At 37.4% G+C, this 15,466-nt stretch overlaps 1 protein-coding gene across 2 annotated transcripts in view; it reads right to left on the bottom strand.

The window, feature by feature from the left end:
* LOC129244984 (uncharacterized) overlaps positions 1-15,466 on the bottom strand; it is a 101,212-nt gene that overhangs the window by 23,091 nt on the left and 62,655 nt on the right. The window lies entirely within an intron of this gene.

Here is a 15,466-nt window from a genome sequence, read left to right as displayed (position 1 = left end):
TACCGTTAATTAAGTTCCAGAGAATCAGATGGCTCGTGCATGTTTTGAAAATGCCCAGAACGAACTACACGTAAAGCGCTTGAATTGCGCCCGGTTGGAGACCGAAGACGTTCAAAAAAAATTTGGAAGCAGACCCTAAAAAGCTAAACGTGAGGCGTTGGAAGGAGATGGCTTTGAATACGGAGAGATGGCGCGTGGTTCTTAATAAAGCAATGGTTCATCAAGAACTGTGGTGCTAAGAAGAAGAAGAACGTACAGTCAGTGAACAATATTCGCAATGTTTTTCATGCTACATTTTTTCGTAATTTTGGTGTAAAGATACAGAACATTCACGAATAGTTCAATAGGAATATTTTAATACTTCTCTTAATTTACACAGCACAACAACCAGCAATAAAATAACAACATCCTGCCCCAGCCTAGCGGAGATTAAGGATGCAATTAAGAGACTGAAGCTCAACAAAGTAGCGGGCGAAGATGACATACAGCCTGAAGCTGCCCACGAAAGATGATCTGCGTGACTACGGCGAGGAATAATCCTACTTCACACCGTCTACAAAAATGTAGCCGCGATCATACAAAGCAGGCTCAAAGATATCGAACGCTCCTTAAGAGACGAGCAAGCTGGTTTTCGCCCTCACCGAAGCTGTGTTGACTAAGCCAACACACTTCGGATTATAGTAGAACAATCAGTTAAGTGGCGTTCCCCGCTCTACATGACGTTAGTAGACTTTAAGAAGGCGTTCGACACTACCAAAAGAGACGCAATATGGCTGGCACTGAGTACAAAGGGAGTTCCAGCCAAGATAATCCGCCTCATCAAAGCCCTCCACGAGAACTCCGAATTGGCTGCTTCACAAAGGCGATATCAGCGATCCATTCACTACCAACGCAGGCGTAAGATAAGGTTGTCCTCTCTAGTCCCTTCTCTTCGCCATCGTGTTTGATGACGTCATGAGCCAACTGACCCTGGAAAAAAGAGGCATCGTATGGAGTTTCAGCAGAAATCTTTAGGACGTGGAATCTGCCGATGACATCTGGCTCCTCGCTCACAAGCCCTCTGACATGCAAGCGAAGATGGACAGACTAGTCGCGCTGGCACACACTGTCGGACTGGAGGTCAACATCGCCAAGACCAAGGCTATGCGAGTTAACCACAATAACGTAAGGCAGATATTGGTTGACGGATGCCCGGTGGAATTTTTCGAAGGCTTCTGCTACCTCGGCTGCATCATCACAGCAGATGAAGATGTCAACTGCAGGCTAAACAAAGCAAGGGCGGCATTCGGGCGAATGCGTACAGTATGGGGTGGTTCGCAAATCTCCAGGCGATCTAAACTGCGAATATTCAGCTCCTGTGAGAAGTTTTTATTGTTGTACGAAAGTGAAATATGGCTGGTCTCCAACGTCATCACACAGACGCTACAATCTTTCGTTGACAAATGCCTGCACTTCATTATTAGAATATTCTTACCGAACACCATCAGGAACGACGCGCTCTGGAGATCAACGAATGAGGAACCCATTCTTACGTAAATCAAACGCAGAAAGTGGCGATGGATAGATCACACGTTGAGAAAACCAACAGATAACATCACGAGAATGGCACTGAACTGGAACTTGCAAGGAAGCAGAGGTTGCGGTCGACCAGAAAATCCTTGGAGAAGGTCGATGTTGCGCGAACTAGCAGATTCCGACATCTCATGGGACGGTGCCTTATGCACCCGAGTGGAGTGAAAAAGGAAAAAATAATAATTTAAACTCACTTCTTGGAAATAAAAAAAGGAAATATTTATTAAAATATACTTGTTTTTAATTTTTAGTCGGTGAAATGAATGATTAGTGACAGAGTAAATCAGTGTTACAGTTTAGTGATGTGGGCTTAAAGCTCATTGAACTCGAATGCAATAAAGTGCAAGTTTTAAATTGCTAAAAATTTCTTCTTTTTTTTTTAAATTTTTCAGCTTTCTCTCTCCTTCAAACGTTCAAGCTTTATATAAAGAATTTGTACAAGACCATCGCGAAGAAAAAGAAAAATTAAATATAAATCAAGAGGTATTTTCGTCAACTTCAACTTTGCACTTTGTTACGCTGTAATTAAATACGCTATAAAACTGCATACCAGAAAACAAAATAACAATTCTGAATAAAAAGTTCCACTTTTTTTTAATTTTGTGAATTTTCTTTTATTTTTAGTTTATGTAAAGAATGGAACTTTAAAGTAGGTTTCTTTTATTGTAGTAATAATTATATTTGTTATACAAAATTTGTGAAAATAATTGCAAATATTTCCAGTGCTTGCATTAACTAGTTCGTAGCAGGAATTGCAACGGAAAACATTGCTCTTCTCTCACTACTGATGAGTGGTACTCTCACTTGAACGGAAGAGTAGTAGAGCAGGTAGCGCGAGATCAATTCTTTTGCTCCGCTTCAAGCTATCTTTCGCTACGGTTAGCAGCTGAGAGCAATAGTAAAATAAGTGTAAGGGCACTCTGCGGTTGGAGTATTAGCAAAAGAACTTGCAGTCGGCCGGAGTGCTACTTGAGAAATTATCCATCTGTGCTCCACCTACCACTACTGCTCTCGTTTCTGTTGCTCTGCTGCTACTCCAATAGCTGCAATTTGGACAGTATTCGTTTCTCTTTTGTTGGATGCATTTTTTGTGCGTTTTGGCGGTGCTACATTAAAAATATAACCAGCAAATTGTGTAGTGCAGGTTGTAGGTATGGTTGAACTTAAAATTACCACAAGTTTCAACAAGTAGGCGAGTGATAGTGCAACAGCAACCGTCATACCAATCATATCAACGGCCGTATAAATTTCAATTTGTCGTTATTTTTTCGTATTTACTTTTCTTGTAACTTCTGCGTATAATTGAATTTGAAAAGTTGAGATTTTGCAATGCCTCTAATATCTTCCGCTGGAAAAAACTTTGTCAAAGTTAACTCCAATAAGCTTGCAGTGTGTAATATATATACTAAATGGCAGAAGTATTCTGTCACTTGAGGGAGAGTTTTCCCGCAGGCAGAAAATACAATTACACAGAAAACAAAATGTTTTGGTGTACCTCAGAGGAGTTGGGGACCATTTTTTTTTGGTATTGTCCTTTGTAAAATTTAAGCAAAACTAAACAACAAATGAAGGTTCGACCCATACTAAAATTAGAAAAAGGTCATACTTTTATAATTTCGAAGTTTTACTCGATTAATGAATATATGCGATACTTTTTGCCAGTATTTATTTAGTGCCCGATAATTTGATCCGCTACCAAAATCAAGTAAAAGAAACGATACTTGATGTCTTCCACAAATGGAGGAACCTACCGGTTTATGCCGCCTCCAAAGCCAGATGGTGTTTTTGTGGAACTCTTTCATGGCAGAAATACACCTTATACGGAGGCTTGTCATTGCCTGCCGTGGAGCGAACGGTATTAGAAAACAAAAGCCAGTACATTTAACAATTTGGTATTTGATGAAGGACGCCATACTACTTTGAAAGTGTCTAAAATTGTACCAGTTCCAAAAATACCAATTTAAGGTGTATACAAAACCAATCAACATCAACAATTCCTTTTACTTAAATGAAACACAGTTTTGTTGAGATTTCAGTGATAGGACTATTTCCATATACACACAATTCTCCACCTCCACATCCCAGGAACTTGCAGCAGTAAAAGTTGGATTTTCCACATTTATGTGGGTTCCACTTGGAGACTGTAATCCTTGAGGATTTAAATTCAATTGTAGCTGGAAAAACATATAACACATCTAAATATAAGTTACAAGCCCAAGAAATATTTGGTGAGCTCCATGTCAAAGTAGCTCACCGAAGCCTCTTCCCTCTATAGCCCTGACCATGCCTCCCTCGCGGATTAGATACCTCGTCTTCAACTCGTGTTGGATATAGTTTGAGGCCAGAAAATTCGCAATATGCGGCGCAAGTAGCGATTAAGGAAGGTTTGGACACACCGTGTGATCATTGCGGGGACCTTCAACGTTTTATAGCCGTGTAGTAGGACGGACTTGACGCATGCATAGAAATAATTCGCAGTTTGACGTGCGCAGTTATGTTATTATTTCGCCAAAGCGGTGCAAGAGTGCCGAACAGCGCTTTGGCTGTGGTAATTCTGCTTTCAACGTCAGTCTCACTTCCTCCATCTGCGGCGATCATATAGTATCTGGAGCATTCCATGGTTCGTACGGGACAGATCGTACGAATTTTTACAGTTTACAACCTTAATTATAGACAAACCATAACTTTTTAAAACGAGTTATTTAGTGCACTAATACTGTGTGGTAGTTTTCTAAACGAAACCTATAAACGTGCTTTAAAATATTCGCATATCTTTGCAAAATCAAAAAAAAAATTATATGTTCGTACGGGACAGCTCCAGTCTACCACTACTCTGAGTTATAGTGAATTAAGTGAAATTTCAGCGAAACTAATATATTAATATTAACAAGAAAACGAAAATGACATTTGATTGTGATTGTATTAGAGTTTATTAACACAATAAAAACATTTAAAACATATTTAGTTTAAATGACTTATAGTGTAAAAATGAAAATGTTCGTACGGGACGCGTACGAAATTCAGCTCTTAAATTTTGATTTTAACGTTCTCTAAAGGGAAAATTTGATGCTGTTGTTATCTTGAGCATGGCTTTTACATGTAACTTCGCGCCCATTTGCTAATATTTCGTGGAATTTGGATATTCCGGGTATAGGCTTGGACGATTCCCAGGGACGAACATCCCAGCTATTTCGGATGCAAAAATATAAAAAATGGATGTTGAAGGACCTAAGCAGCAACTTTTGCGAAATCATTCGCGTTTTGGATTACAGTATTGCTTCCTTGGTTATGGGCTTTTTGATTAACAAGTCTTTTTATATTGCCACCGACTCCGTCTACAACTCCCTTACCATGGGAAGTGGCAAAATACTTCCATTCAAATTGTTTGCTATATCTTTCAGAGAGATATACCAATAAGGATACCATATAACGATTTTTGAATTCAGAAGAAGGACCATCACTCCATATAACTTCTTTAATTCTTTCGACATGATCTGCTGCAAACATTTTATCACACAAATATGTCATGAAGGCGAATACACTTTCCCTGCTCCATAAAGCTGACTGCACCTCGTTTTGTTATGCGCAAGAATAAGACATAGCAAAATCAATTTGAAGTATTCTTGCATGTTCATTATTTTTATCGCTTAGGAATGCTTGTGCTTGTACTCTTTTTATAATTATGTGATACATGACATATGGTAAGTCGGATATAAGGTTTTCGTGTAACTCTCCACAACTGATTTCTTCTGTCTTCAGTTTTACTCGTTGATCGTCTCCTTTTTTCCATTCCTCATAAATTATATTTTTTCCTGGCTCATAAGGTATTACTATTTTACTTCCATTTTTACATGTATCGCACACATTTCTCCAACAGCTTGAATCAAGGGCCGTATCACAGAGAATGTTGCTCCAGTAGGAGCTATTGTAGCTTATTTTCAAACACTTCAATTTTAGAATAAAATTCTCGTGAATCATACATTTGCACTGTTCTGATGGCGTGTCTTTTAATAACAAAACATTTTTCAACTCTCTTTTTTTCTTTTTCGTACTTCTTCCTCTTCTGTATATCTTCCTGGGTCATGGCTTCAGTTTTCTTTTCCTCCACTGTTTCACTCTTTCTTTTTCGTTGTTTTTGAAATCTGGACCTTTTTTTCGTTTCTCGTCTCTCCATTTTTATAACGTGACACGCTATGGTTGTTATTATTTTCACTAATTTTCTCCATTTTTTAGTTAAAAGAAAAACGTATACGCCGTGTTCGTACGGGACAAAATTTAATGACTGAATATTGAACTTATTTGCGATGCAAACGGAAATCAATGCTTTACAAGTAAAAAGAGCACCAGTAGTTTGCTTTAAATGTAAAGTAATCGAAACAAATAAGTTACTCGGATGAGCACAAAAATAACTGTACAGTGTTAAGTGCGTTCGTACGGGACATCTTCGTACCATTTTTTTAAAAGAGCATATCTGCGTTGTTCATAAATAAACTTTGTTTTTAATATTACGTTTCAAAACGTAAAAGTTTGTTCTTTTAACACCAATTATCAGTTTCACGCTATATGTCACACATAATGAGAACTAAGCGCTTGACCAAATTTCGAAAACTAAAAAATAAAATTTTTATGAGTTGTTTTTGTTGTAAAAAAGATACTTCAAACTGAGGTCAAGTAAAAGGTCGATGTTTATAATGAAGATTGATATATTTTAAATACATTAACACTAATATAATCATCCGGAAATGCAATTTGTTCGGCGGTCGAAATTTACCATTTTCCATGGAATGCTCCATCTACATCCCAAGTAGCAAAGAAATACTAAGTGGCCTACATTTCCTTGGCAAGTGACATTTTTAAAGTCAACCTAACTTCAAAAGCCAATTATGTGCAAATGTGAAATCCGTGTAAGTGTATTTGTTGCATAAGTGTTCCACATTTTTTACGTGCATCGTAAAGCTCGCTTATGTTTTAATTGGCCAAAATATTACATCATGTGAAATAATTGTTCATAGCCTTAAAGTATTAGACTTTATAAATGCGGAGATGCGAATTTGCACGATTCAAGTTGCATTTAATTGTATGTGCCGTTATAAATATGGGGGGAAAGTATCATAAACATGCGAGTTCACAATCTCAGCATTTACTTCGATGACATTTTTATGCAAATAGTCAAGCCAACTGTGCATAGGTAATGTTTGGAACGTGATAGCGACAGAGTTTCTTTATGAGCATAGAGCTTCCGGAATGCAGACAGAGTTGTAAATACATACACCAGAGCGGGTGAAATGTGTTCTTTATTTTGCCTAAAAAAATACTGATGACGGTATTGAAGTTAATGGCGTATTTATAAACGGTATCAGATACGCCGATGACACAACTTTAATATCGGACGGCATGGATGGCCAAAGAATGGTCGATAGAGTGACAGAACAAAACCAAATATATGGTTTAAAAATCAAGGTAATAATGTCAATAAAATTAATGTCAGTCGTAGGAATGTCTACAATAATCTTACAATGACAAGTAATGACGTGCCGATTGAACGAGTTAATAAATTTAAGTACCTTGGCCGCTTTATTAAGATAACTGCGATGATTCCATGGAAATTGAATGCCGCATAGAAATGCCTAGAACAGCTGTTTGTAAATGCAGTAGTATTCTAAGAAACTAATTTAAATTTGATTACCATTAAAAATATTTTGTAGCGCTAGACAGACTGAAAAGCTGTTTGTACACATTAAGAATTTGCCCTTATTATTTGTTGCATACTCTGTCGTTTGAAGAATAGCCAATGCCTCGGCAGAAAAATTGGAGCTATTCGGAGTCAGTCAACCATTGGACATTAGGCTTCCGTCATTCTCTACCACAGCAAAAGTTGTACTATCGTAAGTACGTAAACCATCGGTGAAAATCGTTACCCAATCCTTGAAAGACTGCGAATGGATTATTTTCATAAAACGTTGTATAAAAACTATCGCATTCGTGTTAAATGTACGGACAGCTTGAAGATCTACGGCATTTATTGATGCAGGAAGGAGTTTCCAGGGACAATGACTACTAATTTTCGAGCAAGATGCCGGTAAAGATATACCGAGTTTGTTGCAGTTGTAGATGCAACGACGGATGATCGACCAAATTTTGAAAGACCGATTATGCTGAAAAGCGGCCTTAAATGTGCCTTAAATGTTTTAAAAAGAAGTTTATTGGTAGTGCTAGAAAATTTGGCTATTTGTTTAAGAGTGGTTATTTGACATCTTTCGGTAATAGATAGAAGACCAGCTTCAGCTAAAACACACTTGATAGGAAACGTTGGGAAGGCGTTAAGACTACGCCTGACCGCTTAATGATAAGGAGCATTGAGAAGGTTTAGATGCTGTTGGCACACTTGCCGTAAATGGGTAGACAGAAATCGATAGTACGAGTGATCGAGCAATGGTGATAAGTGTGTTTTGATGTATTCGAAGGTGCTTTGAAGCCAAATATTTAATAATGTTCAGCCTGGTGAAAAGGTTAGTTCTTACATAGTATTGAACAGTGGGGTTTGAAATTGTATATATATATATATATATAAATGGCGCTTACACCCTTTTTGGGTGTTGGGCCGAACCCCTCCTCCTATTTGTGTTGTGCGTGTTGATGTTGTTCACAAAATGGAGGGACCTACAGTTTCAAGCCGACTCTGAACGGCAGATATTTTTTATGAGGAGCTTTTTCATGGCAGAAATACACTCGGAGGTTTGCCATTGCCTGCCGATTGTCAATTTTGGTGTTTGACCGAGATTTGAACCAACGTTCTCTCTGTGAATTCCGAATGGTAATCACGTACCAACCCATTCCGCTACTTATTATAAAAAATTACATGAAGTATTTTAAGATTGGTCACGTTCTTTTTTTAGCAAATTGTTTACGCTAAGGTTTGTACGTTGACAATTATGCTTTCGGCACATATGTAGCACTTTGCATTTGCTATAGGTCAGTGTAGTCCCTGAGTATTGCCCCAAGCATTGATATCATTTAGCAAGTTGATGAAATTCCTTTCGACGGATATTTAGTATAAGAAATAGCATCATCAGCATAAATACGGAATCAGGGATAAATTAATAAAATATCCTAATGAAATGAAGCTTCTATGAATACCTAGCCACATAGGCATCCCTGGAAATGTAAAAGCTGATGCAGCAGCCGAAAATACATATTCCAACCCATCATCCATCACTGTCGACACATTCTCATCGAATGTCATCTTTAATGCTATCAACTTCCATTCTTCCCACTTGGAAAAGATTGAATGCCCCCAATTTTATCATTCATACACTCTTATAAACCCTGATTGTAAAAAATCCCTATTCCCACCTTTCCTTTCCAAACACCAGATCACAACTTTCATACGTCTGAGACTCGGTCATACTAAACTAACACACGAAAATCTTCTCCTCTGCTCTCCTTCCCGGACTTGTCAGTTTTGTAGAGGGCATCTCTCAATCCAACACCTCTTAGACCTCTGTCCTCGCAGACACGAATAGGAGAGGAAGGCCGGCCAACACCCAATAAAGGGTGTAAAAGCCAATTATGTATATGGTATATGGTATAGTTTTTTCTAATAGCGGTCGCCCCTCCGCAGTTAATGGTAAGCCTTAACTTTCAGTGAAAGCTTGGTAACATTCGGTTCAGTCGAAGCGAAGTTATTGCGTCTCAAGTGTCAGTATGTTTGTGTCATCGGTGGAAAATTGAGTTTCGAACAAAGATCTAATATCAAATTTTGTTTTAAAATAGGTAAAACGTTAACCGAATTTGAATTGATGAAAAAAGTTTATGACCTATGGTTTATTTCAGAGATGCTTGTGAGGACATAAATGACAATGAACATACGGACTACCCAAAATCAGTTATCACCGAAAACTCCATCGAAATTCTTTCTAAATTTATCAAAAATGAATCGAATTCAATGTTGAAATTCATGAAATCGTAGTTGAAAAACTACAAAATATCAATTTATCACATTTTAACTGATCATCTGGGCCTACGAAATTTCTGTGCACGTTTCATTCCGCAGAAGTTAACTGAGGCACAAAATTTGCTCAGAGCTCAACATTCGAAAAAGCTCATTACAGAAGGGAGAAAAGATAAGAACTTCCTTTACAACATTGCAACGGGTGATGAAACGTGTTGTTTCCAACTCAAACCTGAAACTAAGGGTGAAAGTGCCGAATGGAAGGCCCCAGACGAGCCACCACCCAAAAAATCGCGTTTGGAGAAGTCATTAATCAAGTCGATGCTCATTTGTTTTTACGATTCCAAGGGAGTTGTCCACAAGGAGTTCGTGCCAATGGGCCAAACCGTCAATGCAATTTTCTATGTTGGCGTTTTGAAGCGTTTGTTGCATCGCATTCGTCGAATTCGCTCTGAATTCCGCGAAGGAGGAAGCAAGCGCTTATTGCATGATAATTCACCATCTCATCGATCTACTTTTGTGACTGATTTTTTGACTAGAAATCGAATTTTAACCATCAATTACTCACCGTATTCGCCTGATATGGCTCCCTTTGACTTCGACCTATTCGGAAAATTGCATTTGGGAATAAAAGGAAAACGTTTTGCGTACGTAGAGGCCATACAAAAGGCTTGTACCGACACCGTGAAAGATATTCCGGTCAATGACCTGAAAGCGTTTAAATCGCGTAAGACAGTGATTTGAGGCCAGAGAGGACTATTTTGAATAAATAAACTCCAACCTATTAGAATAAAGTTCCTGTCGTTTCTATTTTAGCTCAGTCGTGTTTATTTTCGACTTGACCTTGTTTGTATATTTTATTTCAGAAAAAAAGGAAAAAATAATAATAATTGCAATAAATAGTTTGTTTTTTATTTAAAGATATAGATAGATTTTCTGTTACATTTTATTTTCTATTAAAATAAGGAGCCTCGAAATCCCGTTTTGAGGTATTTATTATTACTTTTTTTATTTCTTTAGAAATTATGCATGTAGATGACATGAAATAAAAATTAAAAACAAAAATTTAAAAATGTATTTAAATATTTAACAAACATCATAACGCATTTTATATCGCTCCGAATTATAGTGCAAAATTCCGTTTCTTGAGTGTATTAATTTTTCGATACAACTGCTTTACGAAAGCAAGCAAGTGAATTTAAGGGTCCACGCAGCTCTTACAACCATTTGGTTGTTGCCTTCTCACTTTAGTTCACTTCATGACGGTTATCAAGAAGCTATCCAGGGAACACCTAGCCGAAGCTGGAGGTTCTGAGCTGCTTGGACCACCCAACAGAGGAATCGCTTCTGGCCATGGCCAAGAGCATAGCAATCTGAGATCTTTTCGCCATATGCATCTCTGTGAATAGCCCCGTTCCCCGTTGCCCGCTTTTGAGCTACGCTTCCATGGAATTTTTGTTCAGTATTGGCGGTAGAATACTTCAGGCGCTGAATCAAAGTTATATATACTTTTTCAGAACAAATTGACCCGTCTTAATATACAGTCATACTTGCATAAACCAATTTTCACACCTACTTAAGTATGTATGTGTGTATATGAGATGACTTTCCAGGAGAAGAAAGCTAGTCTCTTGCATAATAGCTACACCACGATATAATACTTATCACGCACATATTTGTCCATATGTAGTTACATATGTATATATATGTATATGTACGTGCAAGCATGCAAATACAATTGACATCGGATATGTATCCGATTAAATTTAATTTAAATGTTTTTCACGTGACGTGCACAAAGCACAATTGTAGATCTATACACGCATGAGTAGATAATATTTTGCATGAATTTGTATGTATGTCGCATGGATAAGCAGTTAAATCGGTGATGTGAAAGCGATAACATGATTCAACTGCCATTAAATTGCAGCAAACTTTATAAAGGCCAGGTAAAATAAAAGTAAATAAAAAATTTAATAAAAATAAGCAAAGAGAGAAATAGCAAACACGAAGCAATTCTCGATTACATAGCAGCAATAAAACAGATAAATTTGTAGTGCACACATACACATGTACGTATGCGTGAATGTTCATATACTGCAACAAATAAATACATAAATAACAATAAAACAGTAGCAGTGCAGGCAATTGGCCTCACCATTCGAATGGAAGCGCGCCAATTTTCACTTTCTTTCACAAATTTAATGGCTTTAAAATAAAAACAATATTCCCATACATACACACACACACACTCACACATGTGCATATATGTGCTTGGTATGTATTCCAATCTTGCATGCAATAAAACAATGCAGTTATGGCAAGAAAAATTGTAAAAAATAATGAATTGAAAAATTACAAAACACGAGTGGATAGAAGTTAGCAGCAAAAGAAAGGTGAACAAATTGTTGGTACGAATACCATTGAAGTTAAAATCATTAAATATATGATAATGTAAAATTATTACTCAATGATTAAGCCTACCTATGTACGTAAGTCTCAGGCGACTAACTCAGAAGAGGGGGCAACAATTCAAGCGCACTCAAATGGTGAAGAAAATATAATAGAAAAAAATGAGGAGAAATGCCGTGGGGAATTTGTGCGCATACACCTTCAAAATCTCTTTTAATGAATGCTCAAATACGAACATCTCCAGCGCCAGTGCTTGCAAAAACAAAAAATAAAAATTAAATAAAAATACAAGCATCAAAATTTGATTTATTATGGCAGGTAAATGAAGTGCGAGGGTGAAATAACTCGCACAGCACAGCCAAGTTTTGTGAGTAGTGCATTCTTGTGCCACCAGCCTGTACGATTTTCAATAGACGATGCTCTACTATATACCGATAAATGGAGTATTTATGATGCAGGGAAATGTACATGAAATATCCATACATACATAAAATATAATCAATTTTGACTAGCAGGGATGGTTTGATTTTGTGATTGATTTTAGTTATTTTGTAAATATGACAGCCTAAGTGAGAGCACACAAGTAAAGTATTTTTTAGTGATTACTAATACAAGCCCTTGGGGGAGCCTGTTGCCCTTAGAGCGTACATCCCCAGGTGCCGAATAGAGGAATGCCTTCCAGATATGGCTGGTAGGAGAGAAATGTGTCCCGTAGACACAAAGATGGGAGAAGTAAACTTCGTTAAAAAACGTACTCTAGGCAACATCTGATTTATTTTATCATGTGAGATGCAGTTGAAAGGGGGTGACTGTAGGTGAAGCAAGCGGCTCGCTATAAAAATGTGATATGACAGGCAGAACTGGGTGCCTTAATGTAAAGGGTTTTCCAATAACACGTGTTATTTTCAATAACCCGCTATTTTAGTATATGTCACTTTTAAAGCTTCCATTTTTTGATATTTGACAAGTAGAAACTACGTCATTAATAAAAATTTAACGGTACACGCTTAAACAACGCATTGAAAGTATTAAAATTCACTATAAAACTGGTGAAAATTTGGCAGAGACGAGACGAGTTCGTAAAACTCGAACATTTTTGGGTCATCGTGAAGCACCTTCTCGGACCGCAATACAGAAATTGGTGAAAAAATTCGAGCTGTTGGGACAAGTTAGTGACGTGAAGAATAAAACCCGTGCACTTCGCTCAAGAACAGCCGAAAATATTGCTGCTGTAGCCGAAAATGTTGAAGAAAACCCAGGTTTGTCCATTCTTCGTCGATCTTTGGAATTAGGCATTCCGCAAACGTCATTACACCGTATTTTACATAAAGATTCGGGTCTTAAGGCTTATAAAGTCCAGTTAACGCAAGAACTCAAGCCGCCCGATCATCAACAACGTCGGGTCTTTGCTGACTGGGTCGTTGAAATGCATGAAAATGATCTGGAATTCCATCGAAAAATCATCTTGAGTGATGAGGCCCATTTCCACCTCGATGACTTCGTCAACAAGCAAAATTGTCGGATCTGGGGCTCAGAAAATCCAAGAGTTCTTGTTAAAAAGCCTCTCTATCCTCAACGTGTGACTGTTTGGTGTGGTTTATGGTTCGGCGGAGTCATTGGACGTTACTTTTTCGAAAATGAAGCTGGAGCAACAGTTACGGTGACATGATGATCGGATTTGGATGATATTGATCTGGACAACGTTTATTTTCCACAAGACGGCGCTACGTGCCACACAAGCAACGAAACCATGAATATTTTATGGGAATAGCCCCTATTATTGGAAAACCCTTTATATTCACCAGTGCTGCCCCTACTAACTGGCGTGGGGTTACGCAAGATTGATAGCCCTGCCGTAAAACCAAAATACTCAAGAAACGGGTTCTCCTCCCTATGTTCCGACTAGGAATGACGGTAAATTGTAAGGTTACATAATTTTTTTTGTATTCAATTTATTGTCTAGGAAATAAAAAAAATAAAACAAGGTGGACGAATGAGCAAAAGCTTGTGAAACAACATCAAAACGCATACCACAAATAGGACGAGGAGCTCGCTCAAGATCACAATAAATGTTTCCATCGTTAAAAATATTTTTTTTTATTTAGTAAAAAAATTATTCAAAAACAAAACTGGATGATTAATTTTGCGCTTGGTCTATAAAGGCCAAAATAATAATTTCCATCACACAAAATATTTTTTTTATTTAGTAAAAAAGTTATTCAAGAACAAAATTGGATGATTAATTTTGCGCCTAGTCTGTAAAGGTCAAAATAATAATTTCCATCATACAAAATATTTTTTTATTTAGTGAAGTTTCTGTAAAGGCCAAAATAAAGATTTCCATCACTAAATTTTTTTTTTTATTTAATAAAAGGGTTATTCAAAAACAAATTTGGATGATTAATTTTGCGCCACCTAGTACAGTCTAATAAGTTTAGACTTTTTTGCACAGAGTAGCCATAATATATTTCTGAAATAGGTAGTAAAAGTATAGTCTGTACATATATGTACATAAATCTGAATGCAGTTGGTCTCTTTACCTCTGCTTTCTTAGCTGTTACAGCTATCATACAATAAAATCCAACCAGCGCTACCTTAATCAGCTACTTAGTAGGGTGGCTATCGTAATTTTTTCACTCTCAAGAGCCTTAAAGTCATTTGAGTTGCCAGGGATATGCCCCCTTCCAGTATCATAGACAATAAAAGCTACAAGCTACACTACTTACACATACACAGACAAAAGTAATTTACATTTATGTCGAGAGTTACAAAGAAAATAAAGATGATTAATAAATTTCAATTCAACTTAAATGAAAGAAAGCAAAATTGGTGTAATGATACAATTGAATTATCGTCAATTAAATAAGATTTTCCCATTATCTTTGCTTTTCTCGTCTAGCTCCAAGAAACTAAATTTTAAGGGCATCTACCAATCTTCGCTGAGGCTGGGAAGTTAAAGAAAACTACGCGAATGTGTTGCACGGTGAGATTTTCTTTCAAGCCGGCGGAAAGAACCATTGGCGGAAGAGTATTCTGCAGCAAGCTCCCCATCAGCCTCATAAAAATCTATTCCGACAGTCAAGCGGCAATCAGAGCCTTAGGCTCAATAACGGTGTATTCGAAAGTGGTCACGGAATGATTGGTTTCGCTTTCGGATGCAATTTTTTGACAAAAGGCTCAACTAGGCACCTGGTCAGAGCGACATTGCTGGATTACCTGCGGTCTGGTTATGGAAAGATAGGCTGCACGTCATCTCAGCGAGCGCTGAGCAACTACACAAACATATAAGGCAGCGAAATCCTTCTGGCGACGTGGCGCACATTTAATTGGCTACAAAACTGCGTACCTAAACTGTCTGAAAATAAAATGTTTTTTTCTTTTTTTAATTTTGTCTTATTTGTACACAAAGAGGCTTATTTTCTCCTATATATGTTTTTGCTCTTCTTCATTATTTGACAGCAAAATATAATTCAAAATATAATGAGTAGAAAGCCTCTGCTGCTGGCGCTGCGTTGGCTTCAGTTTACCTAA

Source organism: Anastrepha obliqua, chromosome 1, assembly GCF_027943255.1.
Source record: "Anastrepha obliqua isolate idAnaObli1 chromosome 1, idAnaObli1_1.0, whole genome shotgun sequence".
NCBI lineage: Eukaryota > Metazoa > Arthropoda > Insecta > Diptera > Tephritidae > Anastrepha > Anastrepha obliqua.
Note: the sequence above shows the minus strand (reverse complement) of the source record. Positions and strands in the feature narration are given on the sequence as shown.